Below are 14,802 nucleotides of genomic sequence, written 5' to 3'. Positions count from 1 at the left end.
CAGCCAAAAGATAACGTGCTTAATGGAAAAATTTGGGCACTGCGAGAAAGTTCAACATTGTCACAGTAAACGTGTCAAAATAGAAAGTGTTACGTATGTGATACTTTTCTTTTGTAAATTACTTGGAGGCTTACTTGGAAAGCACGCCTACATTTTAAAAAAAATATCCTGTCAAACATTCAAGAAATCGGGTTTCGATAGGTTACCCTGCAGAGACAAAGATAGACACGTTGACAGATAATATAAAACTTGTCATACACTATAGCAAAATTACTTCCGCTGTACTCATCGACTTTGACCCTCAGGCATTTGAATCTATTCCCTAGTAGCACAAAACGTCGCGGAAACGTCTTTATTTGGTCAAATTAGGGTAGAAGACGATCAGGACGTCAACGCGACGTCTAGAAGCCGTAATTTATAGTATGTTTATAAGACGCGCCGATTTAACATTTATAATACGTCTTCGGCATCTCTGTTGAAGAGATATCCTAAAGGAAGACCTCCCGTAAACGACTTCCGTTCACGTTTGCAAGAAGTACCGAGTTTCTATTTATAATACGTCTTCGCCAACTGTGTTCAAGACGTACCTTAGACGAGGACGATTTGTGTGCACTGAATAAGTTTACTTTCGGTGGACCTACTGACTGTCTCAAACCAAAAGCAGTAGGAAACACAGGCGTTGAGTTGACGGTGAGTTAATACTCCCAGAAATTTCCCACTTCAGTGTTTGTGTGCGTAATTGAAATAAACTTAGATACCTCACCCTCCATTTTGACTCAGAGGCGAGCACGGCTATCGAGTTTACGGGAGTTTCTAAGACGAGCAATGTATAGTATCTGTTTTCCCTTTGCAAGGGAATAGACCACCGCTACGCTCTGGTTCCCCTAAGTGTAACGCCGTGGAGGGAGCCTGCTGTTCTTACGGTGGGAGGACCTCTGCTAACGCGGTCCACCTTGGTGAACCGCGTCTTCGATTTTGGCCAAAATGCCACGTGGCATTGCTGCTTGCAGTTCTGCTTGGAGAAACAGAAAATGGAACGTCTGGTGACGGTGACTGAGGTTGAAAATGAAAAAAGAGGCAGATCTCCGGTAGACTGTACCCGGTGGATATCCACAGGGCTGAATTTTCTCACATTCAAATTAGTGTTCTAAACATTTTTTGAACGTCTTCAAGACGGCCACAAACATGTCTTCAAGACTCGGGAAAGCGTCAACTTATCCGGGGATAGAAGACGTTATGTAGATCAGATTGAAGACGTCTCCTAGATGAAAATGTGGTTGTGGCTAGACCTTTCCTCGACGTTTACAAAACGTTTTGTGCTACTAGGGTTAGTCATTACATCTTAATACCTAACTTTGATCTCCTGAAAGCACCTTTCAGGAAACCCCTCCTGTTTACCTCCATGGCTCGCCTCTATCATGAACATGTGACATCTGTATCATGACATCTGTCGTGTCCTTCAGATGACTTATGTGATACATCGTTATCAGGTCACATCCCTAGTAGCACAAAACGTTTTGTAAACGTCGAGGAAAGGTCTAGCCACAACCACATTTTCATCTAGGAGACGTCTTCAATCTGATCTACATAACGTCTTCTATCCCCGGATAAGTTGACGCTTTCCCGAGTCTTGAAGACGTGTTTGTGGCCGTCTTGAAGACGTCCAAAAAATGTTTAGAACACTAATTTGAATGTGAAAAAATTCAGCCCTGTGGATATCCACCGGGTACAGTTTTCCGGAGATCTGCCTCTTTTTTCATTTTTCAACCTCAGTCACCGTCACCACACGTTCCATTTCCTGTTTCTCCAAGCAGAACTGCAAGCAGCACTGCCACGTGGCATTTTAGCCAAAATCGAAGACGCGGTTCACCAAGGTGGACCGCGTTAGCAGAGGTCCTCCCACCGTAAGAACAGCAGGCTCCCTCCACGGCGTTACAAGTAGGGGAACCAGAGCGTAGAGGTGGTCTATTCCCTTGCAAAGGGAAAACAGATACTATACATTGCTCGTCTTAGAAACTCCCGTAAACTCGATAGCCGTGCTCGCCTCTGAGTCAAAATGGAGGGTGAGGTGTCTAAGTTTATTTCAATTACGCACACAAACAACACTGAAGTGGGAAATTTCTGGGAGTATTAACTGACCGTCAACTCAACGCCTGTGTTTCCTACTGCTTTTGGTTTGAGTCACTTTGAGACAGTCAGTAGGTCCACCGAAAGTAAACTTATACAGTGCACACAAATCGTCCTTGTCTAAGATACGTCTTGAACACAGTTGGCGAAGACGTATTATAAATGGAAAGTTGGTACGTCTTGCAAACGTGAATGGAAGACATTTACAGGATGTCTTCCTTAAGGATACCTCTTCAACAGAGATGTCGAAGACGTATTATAAACGTTAAATCGGCGCGTCTTATAAACATACTATAAATTACGGCTTCTAGACGTCGCGTTGACGTCCTGATCATCTTCTATCCTAATTTGACCAAATAAAGACGTTTCCGCGACGTTTTGTGCTACTAGGGATGTTGTGTTCCACGCTGCTAGGCGGCTTCCGTTTTAAACGGATGTTTGTACGAAATAAACGCTGTTGCATAACTGGCCATTCTGACTGCAGGATCTGAGTTATATGCCTCATAGATCCATGCTAACGACATAGCATCGTGGCGACGACGCGTTAAGACGAACGTACCTACGACCACAGCATGAGTGCATTTCGATTACAGTCACCGTCGTCTTTCCTACACTTACCCGGTGAACCTGGAGTGCCATGGGAACAACGGCGAGGAATTTTCCTCAACTACTATATGTATGTAATGATATTGGCATACATGGATGCAGTGAAATGAATCGAACACTCCCAATGTTGCAAACACCACAACGAAGCAAATGGGCATCTCGATAGGCTTTCCTGATGTTCCGAGTGCAATTGTGCATGTGGAAATAAGCCCATACTCAGTTGTTGCTCAGTGTATTATGACAATGAAATAAAAACATTTGTACCAAATATCTACATTCTCTGTTTGCATTCATGTAGAGGTAATATTTGCATGACACATGTTCGCATGAGTATGAGGACGAAAATAAATGTCTAGACTAAGTCTGCATCACACCTAATGATGATATTATTCATGTATATACAATGTCTAACTGTAGATGTTTTGGTTAAATTAAACTATAAACTTGATCTCATCGTGGACCTTTCGACTAATGTACATCTGCGCCATCGCTCACATGAAGTCACTTGAAGTTCTGTCTCATCGTAGGGGTTTGGTATAAAAAATGTCTAGGTCTCTGCTCCAGAAGTACAAATACTAGATGCGTACTAGTGTTACGTTAGTACAGCTACTGGACGTCTAGGGGACGGATATTTGATATTTGAGCCCATGCCTTCGACGTATATTAGACATCCTTTTACTCTAAATTTAGACATCACATGGACAGATGTTATCCCACCATGTGGTAGTTGGGTTCGCTTCCATCTCTTTCGCTCCGTGACTCCGCTTTTGAGATGATGTCGGATATTTTCACTGGAGTGATGGTGAACGTTGGGAACGCAGATCTGTCTACGTGGAGCCGGATCCTTAGTCTTCATGGGAGAACCTTTCTTTAGGTCATCAAAAAGGGCTTACGCGACAACAACAAGAAAGGAAAGCAGGTATCGCGCTTCCTTCAGTATGACTAGCTGTGAACAAAAGCTGTCATTGTTGACATGCGAACGCAACGCATTGATAGCAGATTTCATGGCGGATATTGCGACGACCCTCCATACAACTCTAGAATGGACAGGACCAATAGGAACAGGCCTTTTTTTCCACGAGGGGGCGTACTTCCAGCAGATATCCTCTCGGGTGGCACACAAAAATGAACATCTCGGAACTCCAGGCAGTTATCCTGTGGGCATTCCACAGTGAGCTGCGGGCCAGGGACGCAGCGCTTAAAGACTTCTAACGCCATATCATCATGATGAACGTGAAGAAAAAAAATTGCCGTCGTAGCGGAATATTGTGCTCTGAGGGATGTCTTCCAAAGTCGTCTTTGTGTCTCTGTCGGTAGTAAGCACTGACCACAAGTATAAGGAAACAAACACAGCACCCAATTCCTGAACTCGTGGTCATAAAAATAAAAAATAGATAGCAATATATAAGCAGATAGCAATACAAGCAGTTAAGTTGAAGATCAACGACGCCATCTTGAAGAAAGCGGTCAGGAACGGCCGCTGACCATCGCTGCGGCGATGGAGAACAGAGGCATGTGACTACATAATTCCAAGGTATTACACAAGGGGGGCCACCATCGTTTTTGTGACCACCAGTTCTGGACATCCTGGAATGTCCAGTGGGACGTCATCATGGCTTGTCTGGGCAGGTTAGGACAGCTCTGGACGAGCAATGAGAAAAACACTCATAAAGCGCACTCATAACACTCAAATACTCACACACTGTGAAAGCAAGGGTTAAATATGCTAATAAGAACACATCAATAGCTAACAACCAAAAGAATTAGGCTCACAACAAATCAGCAGAACAGCGGTCACGAGGAGCACAGAACGATGCATCCACTTCGTCTGACAGTCTGGCACAGAACTGAATTGTAATGCTTTTTTCTCCTCTATAAAGCCCTGCATCTGCACCCCTAGTACTTATTTTCTGAGTTAGTTTCATGACACAATTATTAAGAATCCCGCCAGCGCTACTCTCGTTTCTGAGGCCATCAAAGGCCGAGACAAAGCTGTCATATCCAAAAGAATTAGTTACACAACAAATCAGCCCACTGTCCACCACAACAGCAGTCACATGGAGTGCCGAACAATGTGTGCATTCTATCTGACAGCCAGGAGCAGAACTAAATCGTAATGCTTTTTTCTCCTCTATAAAGTCATGCATCTGTCCCCATAGCAGTTACGTTTTGTATTAATTTCATGACAATATTGTTCCCAATCATTCCATCGCTACTGCCCTTCCCGAGCCCAAGGCAGCTTTTGTGGAAGACAGAAAATTACGGTGATGCACAGACAGGAACAACAACCAGCACCAGATGTGCACGGGCACATGACTGCTAATCGCAAATAAATCATGGACAAAGTTATTACATCTGTTCCATCCGAGAGGCAGGCAGAGAACTGAAGCATAATGTTTTTTCTTCTCGAAAAGCCACGCATCTGTTTCTTTCTGAACTAATGGATTCATAAAATTATTAAGAATCGTTCTAGCACTACTTCAATTTTGATCAAGGGTGTGGCAGCAGCCTTGATCATGAGATCAAGGGTGCTACCTTGATCTTGTCATGAAGACAAGAATGATCAACAAGCATCTTTCTTGTCTAGAAAAGAAAAAGTACATAGCTAGATGCATCAACAAAAGAAAGCATACATAATATGACAGAACAGACCAGGTATTGTCAGGTCATTGCTCAACGAGCACTGTCACACGAGGCAAGATCGCACGACTGCTGGGCAATCAATGAAAGCAACCACAGCGAGACACTTGAACAAAGTGAAAAAGACACTCACCGGCGTCAAAGTATTTCCACATACACAGCACTCCCTCATTGTAAACCTGCTCGATACAAAATCCACCAGAATCGTTGCACACCACCCATCAGTAATGAGCAACACATCTGCACCCTCTGACAGGCAAACTGAATCCCACTGAGGCTGCACTTTTCCACTAATTGCCAACACAACTGCTAGAAAAAGAGTTAACTTGCGCCATCTACCAAAAATACATCCATATCCGTGAGAGGTTAAGGGAGAAGTATATCCTTGCACACTCTGCGGGCCTGTCTCATTGGTCATGATGACATCCTATGCCATCAACAATGTCCACCTGAAATAGTAGAGCCGTGGCATGACGTCATCACTCAGGCATGCAGCTACATGGTTCAAGTGCAGCTGTGCTCTAGACAGGGGACCTGTTATTTATTGAATCACTATCCCAAGATTATTTCACTTATTCTACTATAAGGATTGCATAAGAAACAGAAAAACTATTGGAGAAAAGCACAAAACATCAGGCATGAAAGCTGATCATAGCAATTAAGCATTTTAATCCGAAAGACTTACTAAATCACTAGATATAGGAGGAGAGTTGGCTCAGGACAGGAGCCGCCGATATTTTGAACAGGGGCTATTGAAGAACAGTCTCTGTTCGAAATATCGGCGGCTCCTGTCCTGAGGCAACTCCCTTCCTACATCTCTACCGGTTCGCTATATTTCTACCCATCTAAATGACTAGATAGTCTTACGAAAATCAGGACAGAACAAAATATCCTAGAAGGAACACCATCAGTGGCTAAATACAAGGAGCTCCGTGAGGCATATCCGTTCCATCAGAAAGCCAGGCAGAGAACTGAATAGTAACGCTTTGTTCCTCCTGAATAAAGCCACGCACCTGCCCTCCTTGAGGTTATTTTCCGAACTAATTTAATCGCAAAATTATGAAGGATCTATAAGAAACTATTGTCATTGTGAAAACATGGCTACAACATGAACGTTTATTATCAAACAGAAAAAATACCAAACTACATGCGTCAGCAAAAGGAAAGCATGCATCATATGACAGAACAGTTCTGGGCATGTCAGGAGATTGCTCAACGATCACCATCACACGCAGAAAAGTCACATGTTTGCCAGACAGCAAGGGAAAGCAAGCACAGAGAAACACTTGACCAAAGTGGAAAACACACTCTCCCAAACCAATCCCTTTCTAAACGCATACACTCAACTTATCCCCCACACACAATAACAGTCCTCATCGTAAATTCCTCCAGGAAAACGCACACCATCGGCCAGTGAGAACGATACCTTCCATTTTCTGAGGCAACACGTTTTCTCCACTAATGGTCAACACAATGCTACAGACACCTGAAACATAAAGCCACTGCATGATGTCATCACATCCTATGTGAAGAGGTGTATAGTGGGGCTAGGCAGCAGCAAAGACGAACCCTCCTATTATTTATTGAATCACAAGATTATTTCATTGATCCTACTCTTAATGATGTAGTGGGCAGAAGAGGAAAAGGAAGCTGTTGCGAAGGAGAACAATAAAGTTCCGTTCCAGTGTTCTAGGCCGGAGGAGAGGGGTCTTCCGTGTGGAACATTGCAAATGATATTCACTCCTGCATTAAAATTCAAGAACAAAAAGCACCATGCATGAAATCTGATCTTAATGATTAATCATTTGCACCCCAAAGACTTATCAGAAAAGACCGTTGGTACTTTCAATCACTAGAATCACAAGAGCAGTATAATCTTCACGTAATATGACTTTTAAATGAGCATTCGTTTTAATGACTCGCACATAGTAATGGACTATTAGAAACGACAAAGCAAATAACAAAAATAACCTGCCAGTGTTGTTGTTGTTATTCCCGATGCAGTGTTTAACACGACGAGAGTGAGAATTTGTAGTGTTTCTTACCAAAAACACCACGAGTGCAGCAGATGATCATTCTTGTGATAAATATTTTAATCCAGTGCCAGCAGGACATAGTCAGAAAGGTCTGCAGTCTGTGAAGTGTGGACGTTCAAGGCATGTAGAGGGGACTCAGAGTGCACTGCTCGGTTGGGCATTAAGGCTTGCAGTCAAAGATGTTGGAATGTCATTTTTTATTTTATTTATTTTAGTCATTAGTGATCACGTATTTAGTGACCGGTAGTGTGCTTGTGAATATGCAGCAATGGGTTCGGTTTAAAAATGGTGAGAACTACAGCGTGTAGCGAATGATGTTCCCATTCACACGTTCCACTCGATAGTAATCTTGTAAAATAAATGAGTACCTGCGAACAAATCTAAAAAGAAATGAATCCACTCCTGTATTATAATTCCACTTCCGAGCACCGAGGAAGGCGGTCGTGTGCTCCCATGGCTCCCGCATCAGGCACATGTGCCGTTTGTGCACAGCCCTTCGCCGGTCGGCAGCAGAAACTGGTTTGTTCTGGCCCGTGTGGTAAACGCTTCCACTGAAAATGCCTGAACATCACCCCTGTGGAGTACGACCTTCTCTGGGTTAATGACGTCTGCGTCTACAAATGTAAGTCTTGCACCAAACGGGGAAGTTCTGCAGAATCCACTGTGATCAATGACAGCTGTTCTTCGGCTCCCGGACGTAACAACGACGATAACCCTTGCTGCCACAGCGATTTGGACCAGTTCATTGCCCCTCTGCTCCAAAAGATTGACTCCCTTACCACTGAAATTTGTAGCTTAAAGATGAAAAGTCTCAGTTGTTGCGCTTGCTTCAAACTGCGGATAAAAACGCCAGCTTTCTTCGCATTGAACTCGCCAAGTTCAAGGCCGAATTTTTGCAACGGCTTGACTGCTTACAATCGACCCGTTCTACGGCGCCTAGCTACGCCTCGGCTTTACACGTGAAATCTGCACCCAACCGGCTATCTACTGTACCCCGTGTCTGTGTCGACCCTTCCAGTGCTCCTGGCGTGGTATTTCATGAAAACACCTTGCCTGCATCTCCTGCTTTGCCCGGAAGTGGCTCACAGTCGCGCGTGCCCAATGCTTCTGAACTCAGCAATATTGGTTCGTCTCCTGCAGCCGTCTGCCCTGACACCGACGGCGGTTTCACCACCGTAGTGAACCGTAGAAGACGCCGTCCTCCCATCTCCGTAGGCTCTGCTCAGTCTTCGTCGCTGAAGCTTGCTACCAGGCCTCCTATTGAAAGAGCGCTCTTCGTAACCCGCCTACACCCGGACACTTGCACGAACGATGTCTGCGTTGCTGTTGAAGGCGTTCTTTTGAGTGGCTCTTTCCGCTGTGTAAAGCTAACAACTAGACGTGACTCATATGCTTCTTTCTGTGTTGTGACGGATCCCGATGGTTTTTCTAAGATTAACTCTGCTGATGTTTGGCCAGAGGGCTGCCTGTTTCGTGCCTTCATGGGCAGAATTCCTAGCATTGATGCCAGTTCGTCTTCTCAACCGCCTGGTACGTAACTATTCCATGACCTAGCATGGCGAGACCACTCTCCGTGTTTTACCAAAATGTCCGTGGTTTGCGAACAAAATCTGACGAGTTTTCACTTAATCTTATGTCCTGCCACTATGACATTATTTGTCTCACTGAAACCTGGTTTAACGATTCACATGTTGTTCAGGATTACTTTCCTTGCGAGTACAATGTCTTTCGTTGTGATCGTGAATATAATACTTCTGGTATGCTTTTTGGGGGTGGCGTACTTATTGCAGTTCACTCTTCGCTTATCGCCCATCAACGGTTTGACCTTGCTCACGGCCATTGCGTAATGTATCTGATAATACACTTGACTTGGTTGTTTCTGGTCTTGTTGTTGACAGTATTCAGCTTGTTCACCATCCCCTTGTTCATCCTGATAAGTTTCACCCGCCATTTGTTGTTTCATTCGACGCCCATGGGTCTTGGTATCAAAGTAGAAATGACAGGCTTCCCAGATACGACTACAAGCGTGGTGATTTTCTCGGGCTGTACAACTTTTTATCATCCGTAGACTGGTCTGCGACACTCCGCATTGATAATGTTGACGAAGCTGTTATGCAATTTTCCGACATTGTCCTCAGTAGTATTAACCGTTTTGTTCCAATAATAAGACCCCGGTCGAACAGTTACCCTGCCTGGTTTTCGCGCGAGCTGAAATCGCTTATGAGACGTAAACTTCATTACCATAGGAAATACAAGTCTACTGAACGGCATGACTGGAATGAAAAATTTAAAGAGACACGTAAACATATTAAACGCATCTTTAAGCGTGACAGCCGTAATTATGAAAGTTTCGTTCAGTCGTCATTACTCACAAACCCAAAATCGTTTTGGAAGTACGTAAAAGACCGAGTCTCCCCTCCATCAAACTCTATCACGCTCAAGCAGGGCGGATGCCTTCTCACGGAACCCTCTGTTGTAGCTGAAAAGTTCGCCGGATTTTTCTCTTCAGTTTTCACACCAGTCACTACAACGAACAGATGCTTTGCATCATCTGTTTCTGCTCCAAATCTCAGCCTTGCTCACTTTCAAATAGAAGAATCTGATGTTAAACGTGCCATCTCGGAGCTGAAATCGAGCACTTCAGCCGGCTTTGACCGCATTCCCAATTTCATTGTAAAAGGGTGTGAGCCAGTGCTTACCCCTATACTTGCGGCTCTGTTTAACAAGTCGTTAAACACATCAACTTTCCCTTCATGCTGGAAAAAAGCCATTGTTGTTCCCATCCATAAAGGTGGTGCGCCAGCTGAGGTGTGCAATTACAGGCCCATATCCTTGCTATCTTGTTTTTCTAAGATATTTGAGAAGGTGGTGTTCCGACATCTGTCTTTTTATTTTCATTCGTTTCTGTCTGATTCACAACATGGTTTCACTACTGGCAGGTCCGTTGAAACTAATCTTGTGACTTATATTAACTATCTTAGCTTGCACATTGAAAACCATAAGCAGGTTGATTCTGTGTATTTTGATCTGTCTAAGGCCTTTGACACTATTAACCATGAATTGTTGATCACAAAGTTGTCACTATATGGTATCTCACTTTCACTCTGCAAATGGTTTTCTTCCTATCTCTGCGGCCGGTACAACATTGTTCGGTACAAAGATGCATATTCTCATCCTTACTACATGACATCTGGTGTGCCCCAGGGATCTACCCTTGGGCCATTACTGTTTAACATGTTTGTTAACGATTTGCCAACCTGTGTACGTAACTGCCACGTCCTGCAATATGCTGATGACATTAAGTTATTTCGAGTCATTGATAAGATTCACGACTGTACCGCTCTGCAAGATGACATTTCTCGGATCCATCATTGGTGCTCAAACAATTTGCTTAACCTGAACATTTCTAAGACAGCCGTCATTCTCTTTCACTCGAAAGCAGCATCCATGTCATTATACTTACTCTCTCGACTCTGTTCATATTAGACGTGAATCATCCATTAAAGACTTGGGTCTTCATCTTGACAGCTCTTTAACTTTTCACACGCATGTAACTCAGCTGTGCAACTCTGCGATGCGTAAACTCGGCATCATCTCGCGGATCACCAAAAACTTTCAAGATCCATCTTGTTTCCTTCACCTATTCTTCTCCACCGTACTCCCTCTTCTTGAATTTGCATCAGTGGCCTGGAACTGCCTCAGTACCACTCAGTCCGCTGACATAGAAAACGTCCAGCGACGCTTCATCTTTGTTTTTCATCTTCGTCATCTTGGCAGCAGCACTTACTATAACTACGATCATATACTGAATAAACTCTCCATCCCCACACTATCTCATCGCAGAACGATTCGTGACTGTCATTTCTTGTATAAGCTCATACATTCTGTCATCGCCTGCCCCGAACTACTATCGTGCATCAACTTTCGAGTGCCCTCACATTCTCGGAGGTCTCATCTTCTTTTCTATCCTCACTCTTTTGCAAAGCTTCATCCAATCAATCGTTTACAACTAATGTTTAACTCCGCCTTACAACACCATGACATCGACATTTTCGCTCCTTCTCGTGATTTTCTTACTAGAATTGGTGCCATTGTTTCTATTTAACTTCGTTTGTTTCACTGTTAACCTTGTTGGCTTTTTGTATATTTTACTGTCTTTGTTCACGTGTATAACCTTGTGTGGTGCACCAATTAGTAGACTCTAGTGGTTGTTTTTGGGTACCTTAACAAAAATAAAGTTATTATTATTATTATTATAATTTCTGCACAAAAGCACGGCACCGTTTTTTTCTTGGATATATAGGCAATATAGTAGTGATAGATATAGCACCTGGTAACAATGGGCCGCTCAGGTTACATGCGACACGCACACGCACGATAAGATATCTCAGAAAACCATGGAAATCATGTATCGATAGTGTGAACAATGCGTTCCTAGGTTTCAATAACATGCGCCGCCAGGATAAGGTAACGGTTAACTCAGGTAAAAATGGGAACTCACGTGTCGATAGTGTTTGATAGGCACCTGGATGCACATTTAATGACAGTTAATAACACGCAAATGACATGTAGTAATGCGCAAATGACATTTACTAGCAAGCAATAACATTCGATGACATTTAATAGCATTTTTTCGATCGGGTTGACACCACGATCAGTCCGTCACCTAGGTTGGTTGCTAGGTTGGTTGCGCCCTCTAGTTTTCAAGCTTTGGCCGTCTGTAGTTTCGGTTTTAAATAAATGGACGCCAAGCTTGGTTGCTCCACGTGTAGTTCTGGTTTAGAATTCCTAGGTTTTGAATGGTTGACAGATGCCCTCGGGTTTCAAGCTTTTGACCGTCTGTAATTTCGGTTTCAAACCACAGCACACTAGTTTCGTTGTGACAACGTCAACGCATTTTCTGGTGATATAAATTAAGCGTACACGTAGAAATTTCATCAGAAAAAGAAAAAAAAACATGGTTGACTAGTTATATGTAAACCTGCTCTCAAATGCATCTTTGGATGTGTTTCCCGACAACACAATGAGCAAGTTCCGAGTACAGCTAGCCCATCCACAGATGTTGGAGGGTAGGTGGGAGGCCGCTTTAACAGAAACATTCCTTTTGTGATTAAAAATGTCACTGACACAGTCAATAGTATATCGGAAACGACATTCCTTGGTTCTCCGATTGAAGCAAAAGAGAAGGTCAAGTTCAACGCTAGTGAAAACATTATCTTGCCTTTGAGACAATTTTTAGCAAAACATTTGCAGTATAAGGCAAGAATTATACGTGGTAGCGGTCATTGTGAGATACAACTTCCTCTGAACTATGGATTGGAAATTAGCGCAACTCTTGCCGCTAAGCTTGGCATGGCTGAAAAGATAATCGGCTGTGGAGAGTTAGACAGAGGGTCACCGTGAAGCTACTCAAATACCAGGTGGACACGGAAGAAACAATTAACATAGTTACCTATCCTTCACGAACGGTAAAGTATGAAATTCCAGAAGGCTACAACGAATCGTGGAAGGACCTTGTTAACTCCATTAACCATGCCTATCGAACATAGCTTCATTTGTTGCAAGATGCTCGTCTCCTCGTGTGTAACCCATACAGCGGAATTTGTCACCTGGAATACATGAACGATGGCTATGTGACCTTTCATTCTTATTTGGCTTTGATGTTGGGCTTCGGAAAGAGGACAACTTTCTCAAGTTACGCAGTCGCCAAACGAGACGTGTGTCTATTCCCTCCTCAAAACTATATTTTCATATACTGCGATGTCATTGAGAACGAATTTGTGGGTAACATGACAGCACCACTTCTTCGATCGATACCGTTCAGAGTCCAGGGTAGGAATGATGTGATGTCTTATTTATTCACAAACCACTACTAAAAATATGTATCTGTGAAGGAATTGACAACCATTCAAATCGAGTTGGCAAACGAGATAGGTGATTTCATTCCATTCATTTGTTGCTCTGGACGTGTTCTGTTGACGATCCACCTACGTAAATGTATATAACAAACCCACCATGCTGCATAGCACATTTTGGTGCAGGAAAGCGAGACCATCTACCACACTATTCTGCTCCCAAACTTTATCAGATTGGAGGAGGCATATTTGGTGATGTATTGAGGGGTTTCTTGCCCATACTGACCAAGAAGGTAGCGCCATACGTTGGAAGAAAGCTCCTTGATACTGGAAGACATATAGCCGAGGAAGTCCAGCAAGGAGCATCATTTCGAGAAGCCGTCAAGAAAGGAGTGCACAGTGCATAAAACTCGTGACGAGTTACTTCAGAGACTCACAGGAAAAGGAAAACGCAAGGCCGGTAAAACAGCTCGACCTACGGAGAAGCGGAGAAAATCTGACTTCTTTACTTGACAGAAGAAAAAATGTCTATTGCAGTAGTGCATAAAGGTTCCTGTCTGTGTACAAACCAGCTGGAACTCTTCTCTCTTCCACCTACAAACCTTGCTTTGGAGAAGTCTGAATACGTTGAGTTTTTCCCAGTATCTGCTCCGACATCAAGCGGAGTGATCGAGTACAATGTTCCGGGACTCGGTGGGGGCTTCTTTGATCTTCAATCCAGCTTTTTACATATTCAGTGCAAGATCATTCGAAAGAATGGATATCCAGCGGTAACTACAACAAGCACTTCAACAACACCTGATGCAGTCATACCTGTCCAAGCGTTTGTTGTCGTTGTTTCAAGACGTACATATCTACCTGAATTCAACCTTGGTTTCGAGTTTCGAACATTATGGTTATCGTTCCTACCTGGACATTATTACGAATGCCAACAATGTAACTGAGACACACACCCTTTCAGCAATGCTATACGAGCCAGACCCTTTAGGTACGAGTGAGGTATATGCTCCCACATCTGATTCAAAAGGAGTTTTCGCTCGTTACAAGCGAAGCAAAGGATCGGCACTGTGTAGCATGTACCGCCCAATCTTCAGATATCAACAACAGAAGCTCATTCTTAACGGAACTGACATAAGAGTTGTGCTACGTCAAGCGTCGGACGATTTTCGTCTATTGCAAGCTGAAGGTTCAACAGAAAAGCACACTGTGGAATTTTCACAAATCGTGCTCTATCTCCGCCGTGTTCAGTTATCACCGAGCATACTTGTTGGTATAGAACGAAGACTTCAAACAACACCTGCAGTATACCTTCTCCGAGGACTGGAAATTAAGTACAGAACCATCGCCCCTAACCAATCTGAGGTGATATTTGACGACTTGTACAGCGAGCGAGTTCCCTCCAAGTTAACAGTATTGATGGTCAGGAGCGATGCCTACCAAGGTAGCAGACCACGAAACCCATTCAAGCTTGAGAACTTCAAACTAAAGTGAGCAGTACTGGATGTTGGTGGACAACAGTACACGGATGAGTTTGACTT

At 43.6% G+C, this 14,802-nt stretch overlaps 1 protein-coding gene across 2 annotated transcripts in view; it reads right to left on the bottom strand.

Annotated features, from left to right (window-relative positions):
• Positions 1-14,802, bottom strand: part of LOC135370841 (uncharacterized) — a 170,610-nt gene that overhangs the window by 20,637 nt on the left and 135,171 nt on the right. The gene's annotated exons all lie outside the window — the stretch shown is intronic.

This window comes from Ornithodoros turicata, chromosome 1 (assembly GCF_037126465.1).
Source record: "Ornithodoros turicata isolate Travis chromosome 1, ASM3712646v1, whole genome shotgun sequence".
NCBI classification, from domain to species: domain Eukaryota; kingdom Metazoa; phylum Arthropoda; class Arachnida; order Ixodida; family Argasidae; genus Ornithodoros; species Ornithodoros turicata.
Note: the sequence above shows the minus strand (reverse complement) of the source record. Positions and strands in the feature narration are given on the sequence as shown.